Source organism: Hyperoodon ampullatus (genome assembly GCF_949752795.1).
Source record: "Hyperoodon ampullatus genome assembly, chromosome: 14".
NCBI lineage: Eukaryota > Metazoa > Chordata > Mammalia > Artiodactyla > Ziphiidae > Hyperoodon > Hyperoodon ampullatus.
In genome coordinates, this window is record NC_136927.1 from 66,908,254 (window position 1) to 66,930,548 (window position 22,295).

Here is a 22,295-nt window from a genome sequence, read left to right on the forward strand (position 1 = left end):
ATTTTTCTTAATCTAAATTGAAAACTGCTCAAGTAGAAAAAGCATTTCACTGCTTCATCTCAGAAAGGAGAAGAAGAAGGGAGAAGGGAGGGGTCAGGTGTGGGGGAGAGGAAAGGCTGGTGGCTGTAGAAAGCTGGGTCCCAGTCCTGCTCCATCTGGCTGTCCACAGCCCTGGGCCCAGTGGTGTGGGTCGGCCACGTTGCTGATGTAGCCAGTCAGCAATTACTGAGAGCCCTCTTGTATGCCTGGAGACCCTGGGCCAGGCTCTTGGGACAATAAAAGACTGTCGGGGCAGCTCCTGTCCTTAGGGGGCTTCTAATCCCCCCCTTTCCTCCTTTCCCTTATCCTGTCCTTCAACAAATATTTATGGAAGACCTACCATGTGTCTGTTGCTAGATGCTTGGGATAGAAAAATGGTCCTTGTCCTCCTGGAATGTACTGCCCAGTGGGGAAGACGAATGAGCAAATAAATAGAGAATAACAAACTGGATGCAGCTCTGAAAGACAGTAAAGAGTAGGGTGAGCGATTATTCCTCTGGCAGGGGTGGGAAATGTAATTTAGGCTGAGCAGTCACAGAGGGTCTCCTGCAGGAGGTGATATTTCAGCAAAGGCAGGGTCGGTAGGAATTATTCAGGCAAAGGCAGAGGAGGGGTCAGTGGTGGGAGTGGGGTAGCACCTTCAGGACAGAGGGAAGTACTATATAGGGTTGACCCTTAAGCCAGGCTGATTGGATTCAAATCCCAGCTCTGCCACTAACCAGCTGTATGATCTTGGACAAGTTGACTAACCTCTCCTCGCCTCAGTTTCCTCATTTGTAAACATAGGCTTATGGTGAGGATTAAATAAATTAGCATATGTAATATGCTTAGAATGGTGCCTGGCACATGAGTTTTAGCTAAACAAGCAAACAAAAAGCCCCATTATATGCAAAGGCTCTGGGGCAGGGAACTGCAAAGAGAGTCATGGGAGAAACGTCTATAAACAAGCTCAGCAAACACAAACCAAGTACACAGTATGGAAATCCACAGGGTGCAGCAGAAAGGGCATAGGCTAAAATCCTATGTAATTTACATTAAAATCCTGTAATTACATCAGCCATGTAATTATAGCAAACATGCACTGGCACTTTATACCCCTTTCTTTATATCATCTCCATAACTTAGTGGAGTAGCCATGGTTATCCCCACTATCCAGATGAGCAAACTGAGGCCCAGAGAGGTCAAGTGACTAATCCAAAGTCATATTGCTGGGTTTGAGCCTCAGTTTGGCTAACTCCAGAGCTAAAGTTTCTTACCACTGTGCTCTCTGCCTCATTTCTGAGACATGACAAAATAGAGTCTGTGTCTAGTTTTGACTATTTGTGTGTTGGATCCTGGGCTACGCATGTCACACAGGAAGCAATTTATAAGATGCAGCCTAGGTAGGGTAGTTATATGATATTTGGCTTAAACTGAGTCACTTTGGACAATGAAAGGAGGCATTTTAATACTCAAACTTGGACAGCACGTGTAAATTGGAACCCAGGGTCTCCCCAGGTGTAGGGGAAGGTGACTAAAAGCATGGGGTCGGGTAGAACTAGCTGGCTGAGTGCCCTTGGGCAAGTCACTTAACTTCTCTGAACCTCAGTTTCCACATATGGGAGTAATAATACCTACCTCCTAGAGTTGTGGGGATTAAATGAGACAATGGGATGACAGGTACTTAGCATAGCCTGCAGTGAAAGTTAGATGTTATTACTGAATATGCAGTCAATGGAATTCTCTCTTTGTTTCTTTCGATCTATCTCTTTGTCCATCTTCCTGTTTCTCAGTTTGTCCCCCGGTCCTCCCCACCTCTTTTCAGGACCCAAGTCTAGTCTGATTTGCTGTGTGTCCTTGGGCAAATCCCTTCCAGTCTCTGGGCCTGCTCCCCCATCAGACTAGATTGTGTTGACCAGGCTATTGGGGTCCCACTTCTCCTCCCTTCCTCCCTTGCTGGCCCTCCTGCCCTGCCATTCATCCCCAGACTCATTTTACAGGTCAGTTCCCTTTAATTAGCGAGGGTCTGAGCCTTCTCCCTCGCAAAATGAAAACTGCAGGTTCATCAAAATCTCATTAACCTCCATTCCCCCTGTGCCCCTGTGGGGGTCAGACCTGTCTTGGGCTGGGGGAAGCCACCTCCCAGCAAGCCAGGGTCCAGGTTTTGTCTGAGGTTGGGAGTAGGGTGGGCGTTCTTGCTTGCTGGTTCCAGACAATATTCTGGCCATAACCCCCAGCCCTGCCCGCCCTCATCGTCTCTGGGTCAGGGGAGACAGGGGAGTGTTCAGCACTTTAATTTGAAAACTTGCCAGGGGACCAAGGGACTTTGGGAGCAGAGGGAAAAGGCTGACTTCAAATGAATTAATACTTGGCTTGTAGCTGGCAATTTTCTCCACTTTCATGTCGCCTGGTTCTTCTTTCTTCTTCTTCTTTCATTATTTTCTTTCTTGGAGGGGTTACATGGTCCACTGCCATCTCCTCTGTCACGGTCCTAATTTTTAGTCTGGAACTTGTCTGAGTTTGGCTCTGGGCAAACCAGCCCTCACCCACTGACCCTGCTCATGAGAGCGGCCCCTCTGGAGGACCTTGAGAGCAGGGTTTTCCTGTGTGGGATCTGGGGGCCCCGCACTATCAACTACTTATACTGTGGGGCCTTGGGCAAACTGCTTAGCCTCTCTGGGCCTCACATTCCTCACCCATTCTGAGGAGAAAATGAGACAATGTATTTAGTACCTGGAAATCACTTCAAAAAACACTGTGGCGGTGTCTTACAACATTAAACATGTGCTTATCATATATCCCAACAACCCCAATCCTAACATATTTCTTCGAAAGAAATGAAAACCTAGGTCCACCAGAGACCTATCTGCAAGTGTTTATAACAGCTCTATTCATAACTGACCCAAACTGGAAACAATTCAAAGGCTCATCAATTGGTGAATGGATAAATAAATTGTGGTACATCCATACATGGCAGATGGCTTGGCAATAAAAAGAAACAAACTACTGGTATCCACAACAACATGGATGAATCTCAGAAATATTCTGCTACGTGAAAGAAGCAGTCTCAAAAGGTTAAATGCTGAATGATTCCATATAATGACAATCTGGAAAAGGCCAACCTATAAGCACAGAAATGAAACCAGTGGTTGCCAGGAGCTAAGGCTGGGGGTGGGGGTGAGGAGGGTGGGAAGCAACTGCAAAGGGGCACAAGGCAGCTTTGGGGGGGGGATGGAAATGTTCTATATCTTGATTGTGGTGGTGGTTATGCTGGTGTACACATCTGTCAAAACTCATCCAACTGCATACTTTAAAAGGGGAGATTTTATTGCATGGAAGTTATATCTCAATAAACCTTACTTTAAAAAATAATGTTAGCCAGGGCTTCCCTGGTGGCGCAGTGATAGAGAGTCCGCCTGCCGATGCAGGGGACACGGGTTCGTGCCCCGGTCCGAGAAGATCCCACATACCGCGGAGCGGCTGGGCCCGTGAGCCATGGCCGCTGAGCCTGCGCGTCCGGAGCCTGTGCTCCGCAACGGGAGAGGCCACAACAGTGAGAAGCCCACGTACCGCAAAAAAAAAAATAAATAAAATAATGTTAGCAATTTCAAATTTTATTTTGCTTTTCTATTGAGGTATAGCATACAGATAGTATTGTACTCATAAAGTGTACCAATCTTACGTATATATTGTGACAACTTTTTGCATTTTCTTACTTCCCATCTACATCAAGATATGGGACATTTCCAACCCTTCAGCTCCAAGACCACAACCCTCAAAGTTGACCAATATTTTGATTTCCATCACTACTGGTTAGCTTGGGGAGATCTCTGGATTTCACATAAATAGAATTATCAAGTATGTAATCTTTTGTGTTTGGCTCCTAGCTAGTTACTGAAGTCATCTTTTAAAATCACAAATCAGATCATGTCATCTCTTGATTAAAAGTCCTCCAGTGTCTTTCCGGTAAGCTTCCAGTAAAACCCCAAACCCTTACCCTGCCCACTCTGTGCACTGTCTGCCCCTGCCATGAGCCCCACTCCCTGGCTTGCCCTCTCTGGCCACACAGGCCTCCCTGTGAGCCCACGCGGCTGTTTCCAGCTGCGAGGTCTCTGCCATCAAGGATTCCTCTGCCTGAAATGTTGTCCTGCAGGCCCGGCTCCTTCCTGTCCTTTAATTCCCTGCTTCTAAATCATCTCTTCTGACCCGCCATCCCCATCCCACCTCTTGATTATTTACCATCTCCAGGTCCGATGGCCTCTCTATAACCCTCATCATGGGTTGTAATTGTATGTTTGGGGGTTGGTTGTCTTTATCCCTGCTTAGTCTGAGACTTCCTGCCAGGGCCAGGACTGGGTCTAATCTGCCTGCACGTCCGAGGTGATTAATACGTATTGGAGGAGTCAACACATGCATCAGTTTTTGATTTAGAAGTTGGTTTCTGACACATCTCCCCAAATTCTCCTCCCAATTACGTGGCAAGGGCAGCAGGCAGCATCAGCCCCTCCCTAGTGGAAGAACCTGAAGCACTTGATCTGGTGACCCAGTTCACATAGCAGGTCCTGACAAAGCTGGGACCTGTCACTCCCTCTCCCACCTCCCGGGGCCAGCAGAGCCTGCCCCTAGCCCTCACCCATCTTTCTGTTGATGTTGTTGTTAAAACATAACTTATGTGCCATAAAAGCTTAAGCATACATTTGATGCGTTTTTACTTAGGTATTACTCACAGAACCCCCGCCCAGACTGAGATGCAGAACAACATCTTAGAAGCCCCCTCACAGTGGACCCCTTCCCAGTCAATACCACCCCCTTCCAAGGGGAACCATTATTCTTATTTCTATCACCATAGTTTGCCTGTTTTTGAACTTCACGTAAACGGACTCATTCAGTATGACCTCTTGTGTCTCCGTCAACACATCTGGGAATTCATCCATGCTGTTGCTTGTAGCAGTAGCTTGTTTTTTTATTTTATTGCTGTGTAGGATTCCATTGTATGAATACATCATGATTTGTTTATCCATTCTGCTGATAGGCATTTGAGTTGTTTCCAGGTTTTAGTGATCGTGAGTAAAGCTTATGTGAACACCCTTTGGTAGACGTGAGCACTTACTCTGTTGGGTATGTACCTAGGAGCAGACTAGGTATGCAGTTAGCTTTCCCAGATACTGTCAGTTTTCCAAAATGGTTGTACCTTGTACATTTTAGGAACCCAGCAACTAGAAGATTCAGCACTGTCTCCCCTGCAGCCCCCAAACTTCCTGAGACTGGGTAAGTCACAGAGCTACTCCTCTGCTGGATGCTGGGCCCCTGAGCCACCCTGCTCCATTAGCAATCATAGCAGAGAAAGGAGGGTCGAGCTGAGTGGCAGTGCAGACCTTTCTGCTGGGAGGCTGGCTGGCTCCTGGAGCCCAACAAAGGGTAGGCTGCCTTCCATTTTCCCCTCCACTGATCTCAGCTCTTAGGGACAATTAGCCATCAGTAGAGCAGAGAGCTCAGAATACTAACTAGACCTGGTCTATTCTGGGGAGCATTTTTTACCCTCCACCTGGGCTGAGGCCTCGCCTTGCTGATGGGGCACCTGAGTGGAGGTCCAAGGGAGGGGAGCATCCTTTGTTATTGCCCCTGTGCATTTTGTCAGTCTTCTGGGACACCAGATGCTCTTTGCTGGGGAAATGGAAATGGCATCTGGTGCCACTCTGCTGTTGCTTGCCTCCAGGGACAGGATACTCATCACCACCCCTGACTGCTGGTTGCTCCTTCAGGCTGCCCTGCCCTGTACTTCTTTTTTCATTGTAGTGCTATTTGTAACTGCCCTAAATTGAAAATAAGCTAAAAGTCCATTGGAAGGGGACCAATTAAGTAAGTTATATGTTACATCCAATTAAATATATAATGGATATGCTGCAGCCGTTATGTACAGGAATAAGACATGTGTACATCATGTACCCCTGATGTGATGCCTGGAGAAGGTCACAATATTACTCTTGTGCTATTCTTACCAAAAATGCAAACTCTCCATCTAATTGTGAGAAGATATCAGACAAATACAAATTGGTGGACAGTCTACAAATTAACTGGCCAACACTTTTTAAAAAGTGTCAAGATCATGAAAGACAAGGAAAGACTGAGAAATTATGACAGATTGGAGGAGACCAAGGAGACGTGACAACTATATACAGTGTAAGATCTTGGATTAGGTCCTGGAACAGAAAAAGGGCATTAGTGGAAAAACAGGTGAAATTCGAATTCAATTTAAAGATTTCTTAATAACATTGTACCAATGTTAATTTCCTGCTTTCAATAATTATTTTTTGATTATGTAACATGTTGACATTAGGAGAAGCTGGGTGGGGAGTACGTGTACTATTTTTGCAACTTTTCTGTAAATTTAAAATTATTTCAGAATAAAAATGAAGAAAAAATGTGACAGTGTAGATCAAAGTTTCTTAACCTTTGCTGTGCCATGGACCTTTTCGGTGAGGCCCGTGGACACTTTCTCAAGAATAATGGCTTTAAACATGTAAAATAAGATGTTTAAGCTTTCTAAGAAGACCAATTATATTTAAATACAGTTATTTAAATATTTTTAAATTTCTGATATAGTCGTATTCATGTTTCTTTATTACATTCACTAACAAGATCTAGTGGAAGGTGTAATAACCATTGGCATTTCCAAAGAGTGATGAGAGTAAACAGTATTTCAAGCAACAATGGTAATTTGCTATGAAAACATCTATGATCACTACCGACGGCAAGGATACTGCTAATGCTACTATGTCTTGTTGCCGACATTCAAGTTGAAAGAAATGAGAAACTTCAGTTAGAGGTTAGTGGAAGTAAGGATATAATTTTTTTCCCATTCAAATTCACGGACCTCCTGAATTGTATTTGCAGTCTGGCAGTATCTATTACATCCCTAATGTAAATGCATATCTATTGAACTGGAAGGAAGCTCATAATATATTGGTAATGGGGGAAGAGACGATTATAAAGCAATATGTACAGTCGGGTCCCATTTCTGTAAGTTAAAAACGTGTGTGTGTGTGTGTGTGTGTGTGTGTGTGCGTTATGTATTCATTCAATAAGCATTCCATGAGCATCTACTTACTCTGGGAACATGACAATAAAAGACAGACACGGTTTAGCTTCCCAGGCAGGTCATCTAGAAGCCTTAATAACTTGCAACAAAATGTTAGGTGAATATGTGGGGTTTTTCCTTCTCCTTGCTTAACTGTATTTTCTCATTTTTCTAAGTAAACATGTATTTGGGTGAAACAAAATATCTTTTTAAAACAAAGAAGAAGAAAATTCATCTTCATCTCAAGCTGAACCCTGCCTGTAGGTAACACACTCCATTGTCCCAGGATCTGTCTTCTCATCCCCACTAAACTCATCCCACTTCAGGGGATGATTGCTCACCCAACATCCCAACATCATCTTGAGTCTTTTCACCATCGCAGTGGCCTTTCTCTGGACCCACCCTGGTTTTCCCACGTTCCTCTTCTAGTGTGGCCTTGAGAGCTGAGCTCCAGATGGAGTCTGCCTCACTTAGATCGCAAGCAGACCATCACCTTCCTCCTTCTAGACACCATGCTTCTATTTATGTAGCCTAAATAATAATCATTCTAAAAACAGTTTTACTGAGATATAACTGACTTACCATATGTATTAGTTTTCTACTGCTGCTGCAACACATTACCACAAATTCAGTGACTTAACAAAAATGTATTATCTTACGCTTCTGTAGATCAGAAGTCTGACACAGATCTCACTGGGCTAAGATTAAGGTGTCAGCAGGGCTGTGTTTCCAAAGGCTCTAGGAGAATCTGTTTCCTTACATTTTCCAACTTCTGGAGCTTGCCTGCATTCCTTGGATTGTGGTTCCCTTCTTCCATCTTCAAAGTTGGCAACTTTGGGATGATTCCTTCTCACAATGTCATCTCTCTGGTTCTCTCCTCAGATTCCCTCTTCCAATGTTTAAGGTCCCTTGAGATTACATTGGACCCACTGGATAATCCAGGATAATCTCCCTGGTTTATTTGTATTTTATTCTATTCTATTTTAAAGTCAGCTGATCAACTACCTTAATCCCACCTGCATTCTTAATTCTTGTTTGCCATGTAAGCTAACTTTCACTGGTTCCAGGGATTAGGACACAGACATCTTTGAGGGGTTGCCACACCATACAGTTCACCATTTAAGGAGTACAACTTAATTGTTTTTACTATATTTGCAGAGTAATTGGAAACCATAACCACTTCAATTTTAGAACACTTTCATCACCCCCAAAAGAAATACTGTACCTATTAGCAGTCACCCTCATTTCCTCCCAATTCCACACAAACCCTCCCCTGACCCTGCCAGAGGCAACCACTAGTCCACTTTCTGCCTCGATAGATTTGCCAGTTCAAAACATTTCATATAAATGGAATCATACAATATGCAGTACTTTGGCTTATTTCACTTAGCATAATATTGTACATATATCAGTATTTTATTCCTTTTTATTGCCAAATGATATTCCATTGTATGCATATATCACATTTTATTTATCCATTCATTACTTGATGGACATATGGGTTGTTTCCACTTTTTGACTGTTATGAATAATGCTGCTATAAACATTCGTGAACACTTTTTTGTGTGAACGTATGTTTACATTTCTCTTAGATGTATACATAGAGTTGGAATGAATGGGTCATATGGTAACTCTGTATTTAACATTTGAGGAACCTCGAGACTGTTTTTCAAAGCAGCTGCACCATTTTACATTCCCGCTAGCAGTGAATGAGAGTTCTAATTTCTCCACATCCTCACCAGCACTTGTTATTATCAGTCTTTTTTTTCTTTCTTCTTCTTCTTTTTTTTTAGTAACTATCTAGTAGGTATAAAATTGTATCTCTTGGTTTTCGTTTGCATTTCTGTAGTGGCTAGTGATGTTGGGCATCTTTTCATGTGCTTTTAGCCATTTATATATCTTCTTTGGAGAAATGCCTATTCAGATTCTTTGCCCATTTAAAAAATTGAGTTAGTTATCATTTTACTATTGAGTTGTAAGAGTTCTTTATATGTTCTGGATCCAAGTCCCTGGTCAGACATATGATTTGCAAACATTTTCTCCCATTCTATGGGCTGTCTTTTCACTTTCTTGGTGGTATCATTTTTTTTTTTTTTTTTTTTTTTTTTTTTTGTGGTATGCGGGCCTCTCACTGTTGTGGCCTCTCCCGTTGCGGAGCACAGGCTCCGGATGCGCAGGCTCAGCAGCCATGGCTCACGGGCCCAGCCGCTCCGCGGCATATGGGATCCTCCCAGACCGGGGCACGAACCCGTATCCCCTGCATCGGCAGGCGGACTCTCAACCACTGCGCCACCAGGGAGGCCCTCTTGGTGGTATCATTTACAGCACAAATGTTTTTGGTTTTGATGAAATTTATCTAGTTTTTCTTTTGTCGCTTGTGCTTTTGGTGCTCTAAGAGACCAAGCCAAAGTAATGAAGATTTGCTCCTATGGTTGACTTATTCTTAAAGTTTTATAGTTTTTGCTCTTATACTTAGGGCTATAATCCATTTTGAGTTAATTTTTGCATATGGTGTGAGGTAGGTCCAACTACAGTCTTTGGGATGTGGATATCCAGTTGTACCAGCACCATTTGTTGGAAAGACAATTCCTTCCCATTGGCACCTTTGTTGAAAATCAATTTACATAAATGTAGGGGTTTCTTTCTGGACTCTCAGTTCTGTTCCATTGATCTATGTCTATCCACTACCATGCTGTCTTGATTACTGTAGCTTTATAGTAAGTTTTGAAATCAGAAAGTGTGACTCCTCTAATTTTGTTGCTCTTTTTTAAGATTGTTTTGGCTATTTGAAGCCCCCTGAAATACCATATGATTTTTAGAATCACCTTTCCATTTTCTGCAAAAGAAAGAAAGAAAGAAAGCTGGAATTCTGGTAGAAATTGCATTGAATTGTATTTCAGTTTGGGGAGTACTGCCATCTTAAAAATATTGTCTTCTGATCCATGAACACGCAATATGTTTCCATTTATTTAGATCTTCTTTAATTTATTTCAACAACATTTTGTAATTTTCAGACTACAAGCTTTGCACTTCTTTTGTTAAAGTATTCCTAAGCATTTTATTCTTTTTACTGCTATTGTAAATGGAATTGTTTTATTAATTTCATTTTTGGATTGTTCATTGCCAGTGTATAGAAATACAATTAACTTTTGAAAATCGATCTTGTATCCTGTGACCTTGCTGAATTCACTTATTAGTCCTAAAATTTTTTTTGAAATATGTATTTCCTATATATAAGATTATGTAATCTACAATTAGAAATGGTTTCACTTTTCCTTTCCAGTCTGGATGCTTTTGTTTCTTTTTCTTGCCTAACTGCCATGGCTAGAACCTCCAGTATAATCTTGAATAGAAGTGGTGAGAGCAGGCATCCTTGCTTGCTCCTGATCTTACGAAGAAAACACATTTGGCCACATTGAGTACATTAGGTGTACTTTTTTTGTCGATGGCCTTTATCAGATTGAGGAAGTTCTCTTCTATTCATAATTTGATGAGTGTTTTCTTTTTTAATAATGAAAAGGTGTTGGATTTTGTCAAATGCTTTTCCTGCATCTATTGAGATGATCATGTGTTTTTTTCCCTTTATTCTATTGCTATGGTGTATTATATTAATTGATTTTCATGTATTAATCCAATCTTGTACTCCTGGGATAAATCCCACTTGGTCATAGTGTATAACCTTTTTTATCTATTGCTAGATTTGCTTTGCTAGTATTTTATTGAGGATTTTTACATCTGTATTTATAAAATATATTGTTCTATAGTTTTCTTTCCTTGTGATGTCTTTAACAAACAATTTTTTTAAAGTCACATCACATTGTTGACAGCAATTTTGTTGTCAACAATCTCCTCCTGAACCAGCCAATATATTTGGAGACCTGGACTGGTCCCAAAGTTGAGAAAAATCACACATTGCAATCTTGAAATTGCTTTTTCTGGACCTCAGTCTCCTCTTCTGTAATTATAAGATTTTAAACTCTTCAGAGTCAAAGAGCATGGCTGGAATGGAATCCCAGTCCAGTGCTCTCTCCCTGGGACCAAGTCTTAAAAGGTTTTCATTGCTCCCAGTGGTAAATAAGATAGATGAGTGCTTTTAACACAAAGTATACATGGACAGGTACATAAATCACCAGAGAATCTTGTTAAAATGCAGATGCTGCTTCTGTAGGTCTAGGGAGGGTCTTGAGATTCTGTATTTCTCACAAACTCTTAGGTGATGCTGCTGCTGCTAATCCATGGACCCCACTTGGAGTAATAAAGAACTAGAATATTGTTTCCCAAACTTCAGTCACATAAGTGCCAACTTCATATTTTTTTGCATATTCTTCTTCCATCTCTACTATTTTTTTAAATATTTTTTCTTTTAATTGGCAATTAAATGGCTTCTTTTGGTGAGGTTCAGACTCATTCTAGACATCAAATTTTATGTGCTAGTTATAGGTTTTATGTGCTAGCTATATCTTTTCTAACACACGTGAAACGTCCCTATTCAAATTAAAAAATTGTTCATCTGTGTACTGCCAGAAATTATCTCATGTACCACTGTTCCACACATCCTCATGGTAAGTGTTGCACTAGAACTTCCAAGGGACTGAGAATGCGGTTCTTGCCCTTTAAACATTATCACACTTTAATTGGATACCTTTGAGTTACGTCTCATGATTTTGCCCCATTTTTCTCTGCTGCAATTTGGCCAGTGATTCCTGTCTTTTCCTCTATTATCCACTCTGATTAACTCAGCTGCACCTGTCAGCCTTTATTCCTGCCATCGCATGGAGCGAGGCATGCTGAAGTCGTTAAAATGCATGAGTTTGATCAGATTCACTCTTTCCTGTGCAGAGCACAGCATTGGGAGCTGAGTGCTTGGACCCCACATCTGGGCTTCGTTCCACAGGCCTGGGGTTCGTGGCCCTGGGTGAGGACACCTTTGGGAACCAAGAGGACCAACCTGCAGGCTTCATCTGGTGGACATTGTTGGGGGCACAGCTCGGCTGTGTCTCTGAGAGCTTTTTAGTTTCCTCTGGAGTGCCGGATGCCACTGGCTGTGGGAAGCAGGGACCAGGCTGTTCAGTGCATTTTACCTGGATTCTCCAGGAATGGTGCTCATGAAAATGGAGCAAGCCTGGCTTAAAGAATTTTGATTCCTCTCGTTTCTGCTTGTTTGTTTCTTTCGGGTATTTGTAGGACAAATCACTTCACTGAGCCTCCTTGTCTTCAACTGTAAAATGGGGATAATAATGACTGCCAGGTGATGTGGGAGGTGCAATAGTTAAGAATTAAGATTTTAATGTCCAATAGGCTGGTTCTGTCATTTACAGTGTGTGTGTTGTCTATTTCCTCCTCTGTAAAATGTAGATAACAATACCTACCTCACTGTGACAGTGGGAGGATTAGTGGTGTTAAGCCGGGAGCTGGCATAGAGGGAGCACTCAGTAGATGATAGCAATTACTACAATCACTGTCATCATCACCATTATTATTAGGTAAAATATTTAGCAAATCTGGAACATTTTGGTACTTAACACTAGTTTACTCTTCCTTCCTCTTTCCCTCTCTTCCTTTCTCCCTTCTTTCCTGTCTTCTCACCTTCCTTTCTTCTTCTTTTTCACCTTCTCACCTTCCTAGATGCATCTGATTGCAGCTGTGATGGGTACTTAAATTGGAAAAGTGGATTTGTGGTCAGATCCTGGAGGGACTTAAATGTCAGAAGAAGGAGTTTAATCTTCAGCCAAAGGGCAGTAGTGAGCCACTGAAGATTGCAGAGCAGAAACAGAATGTAGTGAAAGTGGGGAGATGAACCTGACAGCACAGACAGGGAAGGAATGGTGAGGGCAGAAGCTGGAGCCACAGAGGTGAGACAACCAGAGGGTCCTGGAGGTCAAGGGTTAAGGGTGGGAGGAGAGTCTGCCTCTCTGCTCAAAGCTTGTCTCAGAGACACAGCCCCGTTCCCAACTTGCCCATAGAACCCAGGCGGAGCGCCCTACCTCGCTGTGTGACCTCACACAAGTGCCTAACCTCTCTGAACCAGCAGTAAAGGAGATCCTAGGCCTGGATGAAACCTTCTGGTTTCCCAGCAAAGACACTGCTGGATCCTCCAGGCTTCCATTGTCTTCCAGGCTGCTCCCTATTCAGAGATTAATTTGTTTACTCCCTTGCCTGGAGATGAACTGAGAGAACTAATCGTCTATCAGCCACAGCTCCTCCAACCCCGCACCACCCCGCCCGAATGTCCATTTTCTGGCAAAATATGTTCTTGCTGCTGCCAACACTGCTTGGAAAATGCTAATTTTATCCTCGAATTAAAATTTGTTCCTTTATCCTCATTTTAATAAAAATGAAGCATCCGGAAACATGGCCACAGTGCGGAAGAGAAAGATCTGACATAATTTTTTAAATGCCTTCAATCACGCTGCCTTCTGAACAGTCTGTCCTCTTGCCCTGACACCCCCATCTTCCCACCCCCTGAGGCAGTATTTACATTTCTTAATAAGCCCTCATTAATATTCATGAGAAGGGGCGGGTAATAATGGCTGAGCACACTGCACTAATTCAATTTCTACCGCCTCGGCGTGTTTACTTCATCACCAAGGGACCTGGGTTACTCGGTACAATTATTTATTTGGAATTAGATCTGGAGGCATCTGGACTGAAAACAGGGAACCAGGAGCAAAATGGAAATCAAATTCTCTTTGTCTTTTCCTCCCAGCCGCCTCCTCCTGACTGCCTGCCAAGGCTCCAGGCGGCCAGCAGGGTCTGGAGAACAAGCCTCAGTGCTGGTCAGTCTGTTCCTGAAGGCACTGGCTTGTGCCGGGCTTGAATGCATTCCATGTGCTCTAGCCCAGGCAGGAATCTCTCATCAACGGTGGCCTAGGAGGTATCGTCAGGCCCAGTGGTGGGCCAGGCCATCATTTCAGCCAAGAGTGTGTCCATGCATGGATGGCCAGAGGTGGGGTCTCCGGGCGATGCTGGGAGATTGGCCCAAGCTGGACATGCAACAGGGCCAAGCATTTGGTCACAGGCCCCTGTACAAGTAGCAGTTTGTGATATGGAATCTAAATAATGCCTGTTCATCATTCACCCTCAGCTTAACCATCACCTCCTCCAGGAAGTCTTCCTTGCCCCCCAGACTAGGTTAGGTTCTCCTATTACACACCTCCTTGTACAACCAGTATGGGCTTGGTCACAGCACCTTGCCCATTATGGGTGTTCACACAATCATTTCTAATAAGTTTTTTAGGGTGTGTTTCTCCCAGTAGACTGCCAGCTCCATGGGGGCAAGTCCCATGGCTGTCCTCGTCATCCTTGTATCCCCAGCATCTAGCAATGGCCAGCACAGAGGAGATGCTCCACAAATACTTGTAGGCACTTCATCTGCCTTCCGTCCCTCAGGTCCAGGGGTGGTGGCAGCCACCAGCTGTTACTTGTCCAGTTGGCTTCTCACCTCTTCCATCGCCTTCCATTTCCTAAAGGTCTTCTTTTGTAAATATTCAAGTGTTCCCTGGTTAGACTCAGACTCAAATACTTCCCTACCAGGCTGCAAGCTCCTGGTGGGAAGGGCTCCATCTTGTATCCCCAGGGCCTGGACACGAAGAAACAATCAAAAGGAGAATGAATGAATGAATGAATGAATGAATGAAATGAATTTCGATTACATGGCTTCTCTAGCCAGGCTCTACTCTTCCTTGGCAAGGTGAAGGGAATTTCTCCCTGAGGTTAATAAATGTTTGTATTAAAACAACATCAATAATAGTACTAATGAATTATCTTGTAAATAGAAAAGGCTTTATAAACAGCTCTAAGCCTGTAAAGTTCTTGGTAAACTATAAAGTTCTGTAATCACATTGGGCTGTCCTGTTTCAGCCCAGCTCAGTCTTCCTGCTGAGGTGGCTGAGGGCTGGGGAGGCTGAGAGGAGAAAGGGAAGATAATGGACTGGAGGTAACATCTCAGCCAAAGCACAAAAGGCGGGGAGGAGCACAGGGACAACAGATGATTTAATCATTACAGACTTGTTTAGAGAGGGCTTTTCCTCCCTGCCTGTCTCCAAAGCATGTGGACCCCCCACGTGCCGTGTCAAGCCCCTTCACTGAAACTTCTCAGAATGAGGGCCAGGTTGGAAGATGGTCAAGACCTGCCAGCTTGTCTGCTGGATGGAGGAGGGTGGGTGATTCTCTAGAAGTCACCTGGGAACAGCAAGGCAGGTGGAACTTGGGGTTCAGAGAGGAGAATGAGCAAAAGGGAAGTTTTGAGATGCAAGGGAGTGACCCAGCCTGTCTTAGACTGGGTTCCCCCAAAGCAGAGCCTGAGACAAGGACTTGGTACATGTAATTTACTTGGGAGGTGAGCACAGCAAGGAGTGAGGGAGTGGGGAGACAGGGAAGGAGGTGGTCGCTGCTGTGGACAACTGGGGCTCAGTCCTGGGAAGACCCTCTGAGTACTATGTAGAATCATTCACCCCGAGGATGGGAGGCTGGGGCACTTATACACCGACTCCCATTCCCTCTAGGTGTTAAGCATCGCCACAGGGGGCATGAACTCCCTTGTACTTCTGGGCTGTGCCTATGTGTGGGCTGAGCAAGGGATCAGGGCTCCCAAGAAAGCCTTGAGGTGGAGAAGCTAAGAGACTGAGCGGGCACGTGAGGGAGGATGCTGCCAGTGTGCATGGGTGCTGTGCACCATGGCTGAGGCTGAAAGGTAGGATGAAAGGCTCTGGCACAGGGTCCCCACAGCATCTTCTACCCTCTACTGCCCCTGATGTTCTCCAGCCTGAGTGCCCAAGCTCCATGGAAGGAAGTCTCCCTTCCTCCTTCCTCTCTTCTTTCCTTCCAAAAGCACTTCCCCAGCACCCACTATACACTAAAAACTGTGCTAGGTGCTGGGGAGAGTGTGTGAAAAAGACAGACCTGGCTCCTGACCTGACAGAATGTGCTGCTTACATTCAAATAGAGAAAACACTATAAGTAAGTGTGTGTGCACATTAACAAGATGCTTGCTAAGAGTGAGTGTTCTGAATGAAAGAAAGAAGGAGATGGAGCAGAGAGAAAACATGGGGAGAGGAAGAGGGGACATTTTAGGCAGGACTGTGAGGAAGGGTCACTCTGGGGAGGTGACAGAAGGAAGATCCCAAATGATGAGATGGAACCTCCTACCACCAGTGGCTTCTGACTCGGCAGGTCTGAAAATCTGAGGCTTTGGGGAGTGGTATGATGTAAGAAAATTTTGTTTTGAGAACCAGTGTAGGGTTATTAACTTTTTATTTTGCCAAGTGAAAACACTAAAAAAATCCAAACTGTGATGATCATTTAGTGTCACCTAATTTCATAAACGAAAGCCCATTTTCAACACCCCCAAAGTAGGAAGGACATGATCTTGGAATAAAGAGAGACCTTTAAGTGAAATAAATTTAGCTTTATCAAAAATGCCTTCACTTTGGCCCCGACCCTTGAAAATATCTCTCCATTTCAAGGTCTAACTTGGGCTCAGGACACATTGTTATTCCCTCTGTATTCTTGGCTTGGGGATTTTAGAAACAGGAAATAGACGTGAAGATTGCTTGGATATGCCCGTGTCCATCAGTTTTTCCATTTGTAAAGTCAGAGTGGGTAGCTGCTTGAATTCATACCTAAGGTATGGATTAGAAAGGTGAGACCTTGCCAGTTCATTTAACAGACACAGAAAGTGCATGGAATTCTCCTCCTTCCACCACCACCCCCTCTGCCTGGTGAACTCCTCTTTTACTCTCAAAACCCTGTTCAGATATCCCCCTCCTGGGTTTCTTTCTGTGATCAGTCATCCATCCTCCTGCTCCCACAGAAGCGTGTCCTGGCCTGTACTGAGCACAGGTCCCCATACATTGTGATAGGTGATTCTTTCTGCGGGTGGGGGGGTGGTGAGGGTGGAATCAGTTCAGAGTCTCCCTTCCAGATAACCTTGTATTTTCCCAAAATTCCTCAGTGTGAATGTGGATAATTTGGAAATGTAGAAAAGAGAGAATTGTGAGCAAAAGTGAAAGGGAAGTGAGGTAACATTTATTACCTACAATGTGCTGGTCAGCTGATTTACTTGTGTTGTGTCATCTGAAGCCCTCACTTTCATAAAGACAGTCCTCCCACACAACTGCTGTTCCTCATCCCATCCCTACACACCGTTCTTTCCAGCTATGATACCCTCCCTCTTGTCTAAGTTTCCCGCTTGCTGTAGGGTCTGTTTTTTTCTCCCGTGCACCTAGAGGAAGGTGGTAAGTTCCTCCAGGCCACACGATCAGGGTCTGCACTCAGAGTTCTCAGAGAGAGAGACGCTCGAATGAAGAGCCTTCCTGGCCCATTTGGCCTCAAAATACCAGGATCCTTTAAACCAGAGATTTTCTTGTTCCAAGACTATAGCATTGTTTCCAGTTCTGTGACGGTCCTGGAACGCTGAATCTCCCCTTCCAAGATTCCCGATCTCTTAAGATTCTACAAAAAGAGGAGGGGGCTTCTACTTTAGGACTTGAGTGGTCTCTGCCACCTCTCCAAGGGCCACCAGGCCTCAGGCCCCTGACAGGCCACTTGGGGCTGGGCCCAGCATGGAGGAGAGCCCTGACTTGCTTGTCTTCAGGCCTGCCATCACGTGTTAGACCTCATTCATAATTGATCCAGTTGCTTGGCGAGCAGGGGGCTGCAGATGCATGGGGGTGGAGCAGGTGCCCCTGGAGAGACCCTCCTCTCCTCTCTGAGGAAGCAGCTGCCTCTGCCAGCCCCAGGCCCCTTCCTCCACAAGAGCTGCTTAACGCCTGGCAGTCCCCACACCAGCCTCTGTCGCCTGCCCCAACTGTTTGCCGTTTCTCACTCTCCTGAGCAAGGAGCCAGTTTTCACTAGGTAGACCCATATCAACAGACTACTAAGTGCCAAGTGCTGGGTTAAGCATTTGAAACATCTATCACAGATTGGGATTTCCATAAGCAGAGTTTTGGATGCAAGATATTTATTAGGGATCAACACCTGTGAAAGGAAGGGGAGAAAGCAGGATTGGATGGTGCGGGGAAGGGGGGAAATCAACTGATGCAGGTTCTACAAAGCCTCAGCCAGCCCAGCAGGCGGCTCTGGAATGAACACTGCCTGGCAGAGTGGTTCTTTTTTTTTTTTTAACATCTTTATTGGAGTATAATTGCTTTACAATGGTGTGTTAGTTTCTGCTGTATAACAAAGTGAATCAGCTATACCTATACATATATCCCCATATCCCCTCCCTCTTGCGTCTCCCTCCCACCCTCCCTATCCCACCCCTGTAGGTGGTCACAAAGCACAGAGCTGATCTCTCTGTGCTGTGCAGCTGCTTCCCACTAGCTATCTATTTTACATTTGGAAGTGTATATAAGTCCACGCCACTCTCTCACTTCGTCCCAGCTTCCCCTTCCCCTTCCCCGTGTCCTCAAGTCCATTCTCTACGTCTGCGTCTTTATTCCTGTCCTGCCCCTAGGTTCTTCAGAACCTTTATGTTTTAGATTCCATATTTATGTGTTAGCATACGGTATTTATCTTTCTCTTTCTGACTTACTTCACTCTTCATGACAGTCTCTAGGTCCATCCACCTCACTACAAATAACTCAATTACATTTCTTTTTATGGCTGAGTAATATTCCATTGTATATATGTGCCACATCTTCTTTATCCATTCATATGTTGATGGACACTTAGGTTGCTTCCATGTCCTGGCTATTGTAAATAGAACTGCAGTGAACATTGTGCTGCATGACTCTTTTTGAATTATGGTTTTCTCAGGGTATATGCCCAGTAGTGGGATTGCTGGGTCATATGGTAGTTCTATTTTTAGTTTTTTAAGGAACCTCCATACTGTTCTCCATAGTGGCTGTATCAATTTACATTCCCACCAACAGTGCAAGAGGGTTCCCTTTTCTCCACACCCTCTCCAGCATTTATTGTTTGTAGATTTTTTGATGATGGCCATTCTGCCTGGTGTGAGGTGATACCTCATTGTACTTTTGATTTGCATTTCTCTAATAATTAGTGATGTGGAGCATCCCTTCATGTGTTTGTTGGCAATCTGTATATCTTCTTTGGAGAAATGTCTATCTAGGTCTTCTGCCCATTTTTGGATTGGGTTGTTAGTTTTTTTGATAGTGAGCTGCATGAGCTGCTTGTATATTTTGGAGATTAATCCTTTGTCCATTGCTTCATTTGCAAATATTTTCTCCCATTCTGAGGGTTGTCTTTTCATCTAGTTTATGGTTTCCTTTGGCAGAGCGGTTCTGCATCAAGCATTTAAACCCTGGCTCCCCCACTGACCGAACACAGGCTGTCCTGGGAAGGGTGTGACCTCAGGCCAGGTGGCTGTCTGCGGCTGAGGCAGCCCTGGAAGGGCTGACAGCTGTTTGCTGCCGCCGCCCGCTCCCCGCTGGGCAGCAAGCCCTTTCTTGAAGGGGTGTATGGGCATCCCCTCTCTTTGTCCACCACACCAGCCAGGATCTAATTGAACCCCGCCCTTACCCCCACCACACATCTGTGCAGGAATTAACTAACCTATTTTTCAGATGAGTTCACAGAGGTTGAGCACCTTGCCCAAAGCAGCTTCCAAAAAGAAAGTGAGAGAAGCCAGGTCTGTCCACGGCCAAAGTTTTATGGTCTTCTTATCGCATCATAGGGGATCTTTTACACTTTTACCCTGAGGATCCATTTTTATCCTTTTTTTTTTTTTGGTTGTGCAGTACAGCTTGCGGGACCTCAGTTCCCCAACCAGGGATCGAACCTGTGCCCACAGCAGTAAAAGTGCTGAGTCCTAACTACTGGACCGCCAGGGAGTTCCCCTATCCATTTCTTATAGGCACAAATGGTAGCTGGATGGGGAGCACCAAGGATAATCATCCCCGAGTTTTACCCCCATAAATTGTCCTTAGCAGCCAGCCTCCTGTTCCCTCATCTCCCTTTAGGAACCCCTCCATCCCCCACTCTCAGTCCAGTGGTCCAAGTGTGGCTCCACCTCCTGCTCTGGGATAAAGCATGTGACCCAGACTGAGCCAGTCAGTGTATTATGTTCCCCTGGCCAGGCAATTCTTTCATAGCTGGCACATGACCCAGGGGAAACCAATCAGAGTGATTCGAGGACTTATGCAGGGGTGCCAGAAAGGGCTCTTTCTAGTTGCCCTTGAACCTGCAACAAGGTACAGCTTGAGCTGCTGGTATGTTTCAGTTATTCATTGCTGTGTAACAAACCACCCCAAAACTTAGTGGCTTAAAGCAACAATGATTTATTATTTCCCAAGATTCTGTAGGTTGACAGTGGTGCTTCTGCTCCACATGATGTTGGCAGGGGTCAGTCAAGTGGCTGCATTCAGCTGTGGCTGGACTGGAAGGGCCAGGGAGCAATAGAGTTGTGTGTCGGCGGGGGTGGGGGGGCGGGCATGGTCCACCCCAGGTGCTGGCAATAAGGAGAAGCATTTTTTGCAGAAAGCTTAAAAATGATAATAACACTAACTAAAAGTCAGTCTGCTTTTTATCACTGGATGCTGGCAATTCTAAATGATGTTAGAGTTAAATACCTCACACCTCTAGGACAAATCACTGTTCCCCCCTTATTACAAAGGCATCTCTCTTAGGGTCTGGAACCTTTGTGACGACTACTAGTTGGGGTACCTCAGTTCTCCCCTGTGTCGCCTTTTTCCCCATGTGGCAGGTCATCTTCCTGGATCTTTCTGCATGGTGTCTCCTCTTCAGCAAGATACCCTAGTATTCCTTATAGCATGGCATCAGGATTCCAAAAGAGAGCATTCCAAGACGTCAAGCCCAAATGCAACAAGTGCTTCTGAAGCCTCTTCTTGCCTCACCTACGCTAACATTCCATTGGTCAAAGCCAGTCACATGGCCAATTCCAGTGTTCACTGTAGGAGGGGACTCAGAAGGGCACAAATACTGGGAGGCATGGTTCACCAAGGGCCACCCATGTTACAATCTACCACATGGGGCTTACTTACTGCCAGGAGAGGAGGATCACACAGAACCGTGAGCTGCCGGGGTGTACCAGGCAGGGTCCTTGAAGGAAACAGAGGCGCTCAAGCTGTAATTTCAGGAGAGTGTAATAAAGGGGCTATTTACAAAGGTATTTAGGGGATCACAGCAGTGTTTAGGGAATCCAGCAAACGGTGGTACAGTTCCTCTGGGCTAGACAGTGGGGAGCCTTTGGGACCCCTAGGTCTGAAGGGCAAGAACACTGTGGTTACTGGAATGCAGGGAGAGTAGCTGTGGCTCCAAGAGGCTTCTGCCTGGCAGGAGCTGGGGCCTTTGGTAGAGGGAGCTGACAAGGAGGAACCCAGGAAAGAGAAACAGTCTGCCTTCTTCTTCTCCCTTCCTCTGATTGCCTGCCATTGCTTCCCATTGGCCGAACCCTATCGGAAGCCAGAGGGCAAGGGACCTTGCTGATGTAGTTGGCCTCCACGCCACACAGCAGAGTGGACCAGGGTAGAGAGCAGATCTGCAGGGCCCAAGGAAGATAGCCAGCATGAAGGGCTGGCCTTGGGAAACCTGAAAATGAAACAAGACAGCCCAAGACAGTGAGGTTAGGTGGAAAGAAACTGGATCCTGACTATGTGTTCTGGGCCCCTGAATCCAGCAGAGCCTAAAGCAGGCATATTCCTGGGCTCTTTAGCTACATAAGCGAATAAGCTCTCTTTTGCTTAGGGCACTGGGTTGGCTTCTGTCTTTTACAACCAGAAGGTCCTTTGTTGATATACTCCCGTTGAGGAGCTGGCCCTTTAATGGAATGACTACGTTTCACCCTCACCAGCGTCCTGAGAGGTCCGGGGGGCAATTCACATTTCAGGTGAGCAAACCGAGGCTCAAAGAGGATAAGGGGCTTTGGTCTAGGTCACCTGGCTCATTAGTGGCAGAGATGGGATCTGAACTTGGTCCCGTCTCAAATGTTCCAGCCACATTTAGCCACTCTCTGTCTCTGAATGCTCTCTGGCCTTTGGGGCTGTACTGGGTTGAATGGTGTCCCCCTAAAATACATATGTTCAAGTCCCAACCCCAGGTACCTACAAATGTGAACTTATTTGGAAATAGAGTCTTTGTAGATATAATTAACTTAAGGATCTCAAGATGAGATCATCCTGGATTTGGAGTGGGCTCTAAATGCAGTGACATGTTCTGATAAGAGAAAGGAGAAGGAGATTTGAGACAGAGACACAGAGGGGAAGCCATGTGCAGACA